This window comes from Papio anubis, chromosome 2 (genome assembly GCF_008728515.1).
Source record: "Papio anubis isolate 15944 chromosome 2, Panubis1.0, whole genome shotgun sequence".
In the NCBI taxonomy this organism is placed as follows: domain Eukaryota; kingdom Metazoa; phylum Chordata; class Mammalia; order Primates; family Cercopithecidae; genus Papio; species Papio anubis.
The window spans coordinates 159,123,509-159,134,408 of NC_044977.1; the positions used below are offsets into that span (position 1 = coordinate 159,123,509).

The window sequence follows — 10,900 nt, forward strand, 5'->3', positions numbered from 1 at the left end:
CATCTATAAAATAGGAATAATAACCGTCCCGAAGGGCTATGATGAGGACTAGATGAGATAACCCAAAAAAAGAAGTTATTTTGAGTATTTCTATTATATCTTATTTTCAAGAACTTACCAGCTCTTGTACCTAATACGGCATTTTGGGGGGAAATTCTATTAAATAACTCGATTTTCTCTCAATCTTTTAATTTCCATCCTTCTAGTATGCAATATATATCACCTAGAATTTCCACCTTCAAAAGTACAGTGTTCTATTGATTTAATCAGCATTCAGTTTTACTTAACCATTCGAAATTAACAATATATATTTCTTAATGATGTACATGAGGGTGGCATTTATTATTGTTACTGTCATTATTATTTATTGCTACAAGTTATGTTTCCCATAAAATGTTTTTAAAAAGAAAAAAATATTGCTGGGTGCAGTGGCTCACGCCTGTAGTCCCAGCACTTTGGCAGGCCAATGCAGGCAGATCGCTTGAGTCTCGGAGTTCAAGACCAGCCTAGGCAACGTGGCAAAACCCTGTCTCCACTAAAAATACAAAAAATTAGCTGGGTGTCATGGCACACGCCTGTAGTCCCAGCTACTTGGGGGGCTGCACTCCAAACTGGGTAACAGGGTGAGACCTTGTCTCAAAAAAAAAACAAAAAAAACCCATATATATATATATACACACACACACACAAACACACACACACACACACACACGTATATATGTATAAAGACCAAGATAATCAGGATAGATGAAATTTTTAAAAATCATCTTGTCAACTATAACCCAACACTTAAGCTTCTCTTTATTTCAACTTTACTCCTACAAAATACTATTACAAGTCAATCTTATTTACTACATTTTTAATATTCCCCACTTAGGTATTTGAAATTTCAATTGTTAGAATTGTTTCCTTACATGTATCCAACCTAGTATTTTTAAATTTATGTTTGATGGCTATATATTAACTATGGCTTGAGAAACTTTCAAGAAAAAAGAAGTCATAAATTTAATCTCCAGTCAATATTTCCTCTGTACATTTAATAAGCTCTAAAAGTGATTCAAAAAAATCATCACTTATAGGCAAAAACTTTTAAGCAACCATTAATTTCCAATATTTATGATGAAAAAAATCTGTAGAATTTCTAGTATCAGAAGCTGAAGTATCAAGCAAGTAATATCAGTTAAGTCATGTATAAGCACATGCTATAAACAACCATAAACTGTCCAACTAAAAAATGTAAACAGTTAAATAGGATCTTGAATGTGATTTTGGTAGCAGCTGTATCATTAGCATTTGCCATTCTGCCAGTTGTTTAGAGACTATTCGAAATAGCAAGAATTTATCTGCTCAAACTAACGTCACTTAAATTTCATCTCCTTCATTCCTGCAATTGTGTTCCATGTTTCAAGTTCTCAAAGACCCATAATTCTTTCTGATGAGGAAAAATCAAATTTACATGCCTTTTGTAATTAAATTACATTGAAAGCACCTCCAATTTTTGCAAGTCAGCTTCACTTGTTTTCATGCTCTATCCTAATATTATACCACCAAAGAAACGTCTGTTTGTTTTTTTTACAGAACTGTCCTATGGGTTAAAAAGTCAAATTCAGGGCAACACAGGCACTTTGGCTAGACTTACCTCTCTCAATGAGTACTACTGTGTCATGCTTTCGAACAACACAATATTCTTGCATCCTCTAATGTATTACTGGCAGTAATACTGGCAAACCATTTAAGATCATTTATGGTTAAAATGAGAATGATCTTTTAGAAGATACATAATTTTGACAGAAAACCACAGGGTTTGGGAGTCCAGTGAGCAGAAGCCTACATCAAATTGACACTAAGAACAAAAGCAGGATGAAGGGACTCAACACTACAGACGCTCAAGCAGATTATGGTCAAGCTATAAGCAAAAGAATTTACACACAGCAAAATTAAGTATATACACATGGCTTGTGTTAAGCAAAAACGCAAACGGAACACTCATTTAACTAGGGATGAATGAATACACTTAGAAAAAATACACTAGTGAAAGAAGGAATTGGCATTAATCAAGGCTAGTCACCTGTTTAAAGCATGTATTTAGCATGATCAACTGGAAGTAATTTTTACACAAATATGACAACTTGCAGAGAACAGGTAAGCTATCAGTTTTCCCATTTTGAGTCTGAAAATGCAAGAACAGAACTTACTTTCATCATTAGCTCTGCCCTCAAGTAATTAATTAAAAATGTGAATTGTCTTGAAGTGCATAAAAAATAAGACGGATTGAGGGAAAGATGGACAGATCTATGATAAAGCAAGTACAGTAAAATGTTAACGTAAAAACCTTGGAGGTAGGCATGTGGGTATCTAATGTAAAGTTCTTTCAACCCGGCTGTAGGTGAAAATGTTTACAATATGTTGTGTGAAAATTGTGGAGTTTGCCTTTTGTGATCAAACTCTCCTACAATAGAAACAATGCTACATTCCAAAACCACACTTAAAATGTAGTAGACATTCACATCATAGGAACTAATTTATGAACGTAATGCTTCCTACAGCTATATCTTACCAAAAAGGGAGGGGTAGTAAGGAGAACCATGGAAAGACTAACCCTTTGAAAAAATAACCAATGAGTGTAATAACTAATCAGAGAGTACTTTATATTGGCTTCTTGAGGATCTAGTTTTGTTTGTAACTGGATTCAAAATCTGAGTAAATCATAGCACTAGATTAGTTTGGTTTCAAACAAATGGCAAAAAATATAAATGGCTAACAGAATGTTAATTTTTACCTACATTAAATAGCTACCACTAAACTGTTTAGATAGAACGTGCTGTATATGGGGGACACTGCCATACGAACTTTAACCCTTTTTAAATTTTAGCTTCATTTTAACATGTGACTCAAGTACAGGTAAAAGCATTTTCTTCTAAATGAACAACAAATCAATATGCGTAATATGTATGATACCAACAGGAATCTTAAACCATAAATCTATCACAAATTAAGATTTTTAGCAGCTACCATCTTAGCCTTCCTTAACTTACTGAAGAACCCGATACCTCCAAAGATAGATGTTGTTAAAGAATAAGAAAACCAGTGGTGATATCAAATTTCATCTGATAATCGTATCTTCAAATAATTGCCCAGATATTTTAAAGTGAAGTGTTTGCACTGTCTGCCACATCAAAATCAACTTCTAACTAGTTTCACTACCCTTAGATAGCTGAAATAATCTGAGATCTCCCCCATTCTTTTTAAAAACTTGGTTCCTTTCAATTACAAACTGGGTATATATTCATGAAATACAAGACACAAGAAAAATTCAAAAGCAACCCTTAAATCTGAAGAAACACTTAATGGGAGGAGGGAACAAGCATACATACCATAGCAGTTAATTCTGTTACCCTCTTCTACTCAACAACATAAATTAAGTATTGAAAAAGAGACTTATCTCTTCTATTTCTATCCCACATATGCTCATTTCACCTGAGAGAAATAATTTGTATTTCTGACAAAACAGAACTTTATCTGTTGTTTAAAAAAAAGTCAAATGTTCTGTGAAAGATGTATTACTATGACCCTTCCCTTTCCAAAGCTTAAAAATGCCTTACAATACTCACCTGAAAGCTTTTTTCCAGAAATATGTTCACTTAAGCAATGCTTTGAAATCATTGCTATTGATCATTTACCTATTTTTAGTTTATACACATTATTGTAACTTTCTAGACTTAATTTCTATTTCGTTTTATCTTTGAAGCATAACCTGGCTTATGCAAGAACAAAGTATACTATTTCTATAAGCTCTTCAGCTTATCAACAGGCATTTAATAATCATGCTCTACTACGGTAAACAGGCCCTAAAATGGGCAAAATAAATTTTCAGCGGTCATATTTTCACCTGTTGCTGTTTTTCCTATCATTACATTAAATGCATAATGCGGGACTGAATTTCCTAAGCTTTTAACAAATACAACTTGAAGACAGTTTTACAGAAAGCATCCTGAAAACCCAAACACTGTTCTCTTTATACTATTAAAAGACCAAAGTTTAATTTGCAACATTTTCCCCTTCACTCAATACAAAATAGCAATAACATACATTTCTAGCTCAGTTCTGAAATATCCCTATTACTCCTACCTCTTCTGTAGTGCTTTACAGTTTACAGAACACTACCAAATGATCTTAAAAAAGCAAAGTTTCACTTTTAAAATTAAGCCCATTAGCTCTAAGGTTTGGGGGGAAAATGGCTTATCTGCTCTAAGATTTGATAAACATTCAAAATACATTATGTAGCTTGACTAGAAGTTTGAGGAGAGAAACCCCACAGCCTTAGATGATTAAGGAATACAGTAAAAGTCAGAACACCATATATAAGCATTTAAATGTATTATAGAATACATGAAACATTAGAGAACATCTCCTCCATTCATAACCTTATCAATCCTTCCATTAAGTTGTAGCAACTAGAGCTGGCAAAAATCAAAGCATCGAAACAATTTTTTAAGGGACAGGGTATTCCTTTGTCACCCAGGCTGAAGTGCAGCAGCACAATCATAGCTCCCTGTAATCTCGAACTCCTGGGTTCAAGCAATCCTCCAGCCTCAGCCTCCCGAGCACATGTCACCAAACCCAGCTAGTTTTTTTTTTTTTTTGAGACGGAGTCTCGCTCTGTCGCCCAGGCTGGAGTGCAGTGGCTGGATCTCAGCTCACTGCAAGCTCCGCCTCCCGGGTTCACGCCATTCTCCTGCCTCAGCCTCCCAAGTAGCTGGGACTACAGGCGCCCACCACCTCGCCCGGCTAGTTTTTTGTATTTTTTAGTAGAGACGGGGTTTCACCGTGTTAGCCAGGCTGGTCTCAAACTCCTGACCTGGTGATCCGCCCGTCTCGGCCTCCCAAAGTGCTGGGATTACAGGCTTGAGCCACCGTTATTTTTTGATGAGACGGGGTTCCTCAGGCTAGGTTTGAACTCCTGGCCTCAAGTGATCCTCCCACCTCAGCCTTCCAAGTGCTGGGATTACAGTTGTGATTATTGTGCATCCAGCTAAAATTATTATTTTGGATTGCTTTAGGGGTTTCATTTTCTATCTAATAATCAAAATATCAAATTCTTACTAATCAATTGCGAAGAGATATCACCACTGGGCATGTGCTAAATATGTGAATAGGCAGTGTTCTTCTAAGGGCAACTTGAGTGCTTAAACTGTAAAATTCCACTGACTTTAAAGCTCACTCTTCTTCACAAGTAGTCCATAAAAGTACAAGTAAAACTCACATACGTAGACTGTTGAATAAAGAGCATCTGAAAAGAATTACTAGCAAGTTATATGGTTTTATTGACTGAACCACACCTAAATGCACCTTTGCACAGGTAACTAACTTAAATTAGCAAAGATGATCATAACCATATTGGCTTAAGCTATTTCTTACAAAGAAATCTAACTCATTACTCTCAAAGGAGTTCCTATGATTAAGAATCACTGCACATAACAAGAAGTGTTATAAGTTGGCATGTGCTGAGCATGTGAACACTGCTGAAACAGAAAAAATATGTTGAAAACCACTGATTAAATTTTGAACTAAAGTAGTGGTTGGGGTAGGATGCCATCCCATCTGAGGCACTATGACTGGAGCACTACTAGCATTTAGTGGATGAGACTAGATACTCGACATATATTACAGTCCCAAAGATAAGTACTGTCTGCACCATAAGACTTTCAAGTGTCCAAGTGAGCCAGGTGTGGTAGTACACACCTGTAATCCCAGCACTCTGAGAGGCTGAGGTGGGAGGACTGCTTGAGCTCAGGAGTTCAAGAGCAGCCTGGACAACAGTGAGACCTCGTCTCTACTAAAAATTTTTTTAAAAAATTAGCTGGGCATGGCGTGCCTATGGTTCGAGATACTAAGGAGGGCTAAGGTGGGAGGATAGCTTGAGCCCAGGAGATTGAGGCTACAGTGAGCTATGATCGTGTCACTGCGCTCCAGCCTGGGCAACAGAATAAGGTCTAAAAAAAAAAAAAAAAAAAAAAAGAAAGTCCAAAAGTCCAAATGGTTAGTCCTATTTATAATGAATGAATCCCAGAATCTAATTCTGTTTTATATATAACTCACCAAGTACATTTTGCAGGGTTTAATATACAGAGATTTTTCCAGGAATGTAACTACAATGTAATTAAGAGATTATACTTTATTAACCCTGTTCTTTTCTGACAATGCTAATAATCCCAATTGTGGTATCTGAGTCACCAATGTGACAAATCTGTAGCCATCAACATTTCTGTCAAAACTCAAAATGGGCCGGGCATGGTAGCTCACGCTTGTAATCCCAGCACTTTGGGAGGCCTGGGCAGGCAGATCACTTGAGGTCAGGAGTTCAAGACCAGCCTGGCAACATAGTGAAACCCTGTCTCTACCAAAAATACACACATAAAGAAAACACCCAAAAAAACCATCTGGGTGTGGTGGCGAGCACCTGTAGTCCCAGCTATTCAGGCTGAGGCAGGAGAATCGCTTGAACCCAGGAGACAGAGGTTGCAGTGAGCCGAGATGGTGCCACTGCACTTCAGCCTGGGTGACAGAGTGAGATTGTCTCAAAAAAAAAAAAAAAAAAAAAATCTCAAAATGATTCCACGTAAAGGTACAAGCCTCTGACATGTCCTTTGTGTATTTTGGTATAATCATACTTAACTATTTACATACTGAAATGCATATAGTCAACTCTGCTATAATGCTTTTCTGATCATGTGAATTTAACAGGATTGGTGTATTACTGAACAATTTGAGCATGATGCAAATTTCCCATTTGCTTATAGTGATTCTTGTCCCAACACTAAGTGAACGCAGAAAATTGTACCCAACTGAACTGAGCCATGTAGGAATTCACAAAATACACACACACACACACTTCAGGTGGTCAATGAACCACATACATTCACATATATATTACTAATTTTCCACTCCATCTTATAACTTTTTTCCTTCTACTACGTCACAGTAATTCACAAACTGCAACTCCATCCAACGCTCACTGCCTCAAGCAAACTTTTTCACGGCAAAATGCCATAATTATTATAGTATTTAACTTTTACAAAACAGTACTCTTGTTTTTAAGATCCTATCTTTTTAAAAAACGTATCACGACTGTTCTTTCTCTTGGGAGTTTTTGCTTTTTCATGGGTCTCATAATTTTTAGTTAAAAGCTGAACATGTTGTGTAGGAGTGATTGAGGTAATTGTTATGACTGGAAATGAGCATGCCTGCTCTTTGTGAAGCCTTTGGTGAAGGGTTTGTGTTAATCTGGTTAGGAGTTGGACTTAGTTTATGATCTCTTATTGCCATAGTTATCCTCAGTGTATTACAGACTTCACGTATCTGCAGAACAGTTTGTGTCTCTGGTGGGCGACGGTTACTAGAGCAATGCCTGTTTGATTCTCTGTGTTGTGCCTCTTTGCATAATCTTGTTTCTTTCCTAGTAGTATTTTGTGGTTACTAGTTATTGAAAGCTTCTTAGCTTGGTGGCAGCGGGTGGGGGTTGGGGGATACAGTCTGATGTTCTGATTAAAGTTCAGGCTAAGTCAAACACTGTGTTCCTGAATCTCAAGAGGGTAGCATTCTTGGTTCTGCTGACCACCCCCAGCTGCAGTTTTGGGCTCAGGGACCCTCCAGGCATAAGATTCTCTCCCACTTCTCATCTACACCCTGAATGTTCACCAATGGGGCCAGAGATGCCCTTCTCCTCACAGATTAAAGCTTTTTTTCACAGAAGACGCAGAGAGGGGAAGAATCACAGCAGTTTCTTGACCCTCTTAAAAAGTTCTGCTGCTCTTCCCCTCCCTCTCAAACTGCACAACAGACACACCCAGGGTTCTTTCCAATCTTTTCTAGTAGACCCACGGAGGTTTGTGGATAAGTTTGCAAGATTATGCATTCAAGCCTTCATCATGCTTTTTGTCCAGTTGTGTCTGAAGAAGGCAAATAGAAATTGACATCTACTCTCTGTAAGCACTGTCTCTCAAATTTTCAGCCAGTGGTTTTGCTCTGTGGACTCAGCTCTTTAATAGATTTCAATAAAGTCATGAATTTGTAGTGTAGGTCTTTTTTTGTTACAGAAGTGAGAGCAAAGCTTTTTTTTTTTTGTCTCAGGGCCAAAGCCAGAGGTGGTTACACTACTTATAAACTAAAGGTAGCAAAGAAGGTGTTACTAATTATTTTGTATAAAAAGGGAGACTTTGTTGGGTCTAATAAAGTTGAGAAACACTGACTCAAGGAACTCTTTCAAAATATTAATAACTCCCCTTTACTACCAAACATTACAGTGAACATTTAGGCCAAAACCTATTTGTAGCAACCAAATTTGTGCTGCAGTTTATCTGCACAGTCTTGTTTCAATTTACTAATTCAAAGTACTTCAATCAGAAGCAGGGGAAAGGTATGTGTAGCAGAAACCTCAAATTCACCTGTGTAAATAGAACTGGTGGAGGAATGAGGCCAAATTAGTTAAAACACATCTTTTCAATTTCAACCCTAATTCAGTAACTATTGAGAACCAGACTCCACTATCAACATTTTAACAAATTTAATAAAGCCAGTATTGTTACAGTCCACCTGGGCAAGGCAACCATCTTCTATTTATTTGTGGATAAAGTTAAATTACTCCAAAAAATTCATTTATTGATGCTATTTTATTTTTTAGCTTAAGTATTTTGTTTACAACTAAGCAATGTTAACAATATATGACATTAATATATTTTAGGCTATTTATTACTACCGCTTTAGAAAAAGAGAAATAGTCATTGCCTCTCAGTGGAATACAAACGCTGAATTTTCCATGAACTGAACTCTAGCTTTAAGGTTCTTTACATTCTTATTTCTTAATAATCCTCTGACTCCTCTTTTCCTCCCTTAATATGTTCTACTTCCTGTTTTCAAACAAGGAGTATAATGTAATAATTTCTACATAAGGACGTGTGTTGCCTGAATGCATTGTGATACTAATAGCACAAGTTTGAGATATAGTAGCTTAAAAAGCGTTTCACATTACACAAAATGTGAACAAGGTTCTACGTTATATGATAAATAAGTCAATACAGCACTTTCCAAAAAACAAAGAATTGTGTTCAGGATACCGAATTTCTGACAAGTGGTTTCTATAAATTTTTTTAAGGCAAATTCTGTTTCATACTCCCATAAACTCAGAGTACTGGTAATATATTACAAAACCTGACCAGTGTGAGTAATTTTCCCCGCAGGCAGTACTTTCAAACCTAGAAACATATCAAGTCCATAAACTAAGAAAATATAGTAAGAAAGAATTACTGGGGGCAGGTCCTGAACTTCTACTTTTTCCCTGAGACACTATATTACAAAAGGCTCAACATAACTGTACACTATAAAGCCCTCCATAGAGGACGCAACAGCATCCTTTTTGAGGGAAACCAGAATAAAGTAAAAGGGAAAAGCAGAGGGAAAATGAGAAATAATTACTTTGGGAGACCACCGCCACATTAGGGTGAAATCTTTACTTTTTTCCCCCCCTCTAAGCAACGGACACAGGAAACAATCTCAAGACAAAAGTGGTTAACGGAACACTCTACAAACGGAGAAAATTTAAGGGAAGGGACTCTTAAGCATAGTTAAGTATCAAATAAGCGATGAACAGCCACTTCACTAAGCGTCTAAGTCCTACTTCACCCACTCCAAAGGCCACATTCAAGGTAAAATCACAGCAACGGAGGAAAGGCCACGTGAATAAGCTGCCTGACAGGAAGGAAAAGGCTTGGGGGAGAAAATGATTTTGGAAAAAGTACTGGAGAAGAGACTACACGGATGCTCATTTCCTAACAAAACGAAACAAAGCAAAGAAAGTCAGTCTGCAGGAATTGTGCGGAAGGAGGGTCGCTGACCCAAGGAAACAAGAGTTGCCGGCATCCAGCAGGAAGGGTGCTCAGCCTAGGAGACTGGAAGGGAATCCCGAGGGCGGGGCCCACAAGGGAATGAAGAGCGTGTGGGGTAAGGATTTAAGGCGAGTGGAGGAGCGTACTAGGTAAAAAACAAGAAAACCAGGCAAAAAGAGGGGTGGGGCTGGACAGGGCAGCGCCCTAAGCTAATGTCACTCAAAGCCGTGGGGGGGGTCCAACGGAAGGAACCAGACCAGTAGCCTGGGGGAAGGGTAAGCTGTTAGCAGCTGCAGGCTGCGGCAGCCAAGACCACCCGGTTTTCCCTGCCCTGAGCCCCAGAGTCCCCACGGCGTGGGGAGGGAGTAAAGCAGAGCCCCCGAGTCCAGTGTCCGGAGTTGGCTTTACCTTCGCGGGAGGCTGGAGAGGCTCCAGCCCTAGCTCCTCCCGCCGCCGGCTCAGCTTCCAGAGTGGGATGAGGCGCCCTCCGGCCTCCTCACCCTCACCACTTCCCCTTTCCCCCGCCGGGGCCCTGTAGCTCCGCTGCAGCGGGTTCCTGGTGCCGCCGCGGCGCTGCCTCCCCGCCCCCTCCGCCTCCTCCCTCTGCCTCTCAGAGTTTCACTCTGGAGGCCGCCATCTTCGCTCAGGCTTTGAGCGACCGCGCTCTAATACGCCTGCGTCGCCACCGCCCAGGCTGTCACGAGACCCAGCCAGCTGATTTCAACCCTTCCGCCTTCGGCCCCGCCCTCCCCGTCCCGACTGTTCTTTCCCTAAATTTTGCGTTCCGCCGGCCCGCCCCCTAGCAGTTACACATGCGCAGAGTAACGACGCCGACCGTGGGATCTGGATTCCACCCTGCGCGTGAGGGGGCCGGCGCCTCGGTGGGTGCTGAAAAGGACACGCCCCTGGGTGCGCGCGCGTGCCCATAACCACGCCCCCCGGCGTGCGCCTTGGGGCCGCGAACCGATGTTTGTGTCCTGCGGAGAGTAGGGTCGCAAATCGGTACTTAAGCTTTAAGC

General features: G+C 39.5%; 1 protein-coding gene across 4 annotated transcripts in view; it reads right to left on the reverse strand.

The window, feature by feature from the left end:
- DNAJC13 (DnaJ heat shock protein family (Hsp40) member C13) overlaps positions 1-10,548 on the reverse strand; it is a 121,441-nt gene extending 110,893 nt beyond the window's left edge. The window contains exon 1 of one of the 4 annotated variants that reach the window (XR_002520550.2): positions 10,290-10,459. The gene's annotated coding sequence lies outside the window, so the exon portion shown is untranslated. Of the gene's footprint in view, positions 1-10,289 lie in introns of all 4 variants that reach the window. The other 3 variants (XM_021934866.2, XM_021934865.2, XM_021934864.2) reach the window with 3 other exon arrangements.
- Between the last annotated feature and the right edge of the window lie 352 nt (positions 10,549-10,900).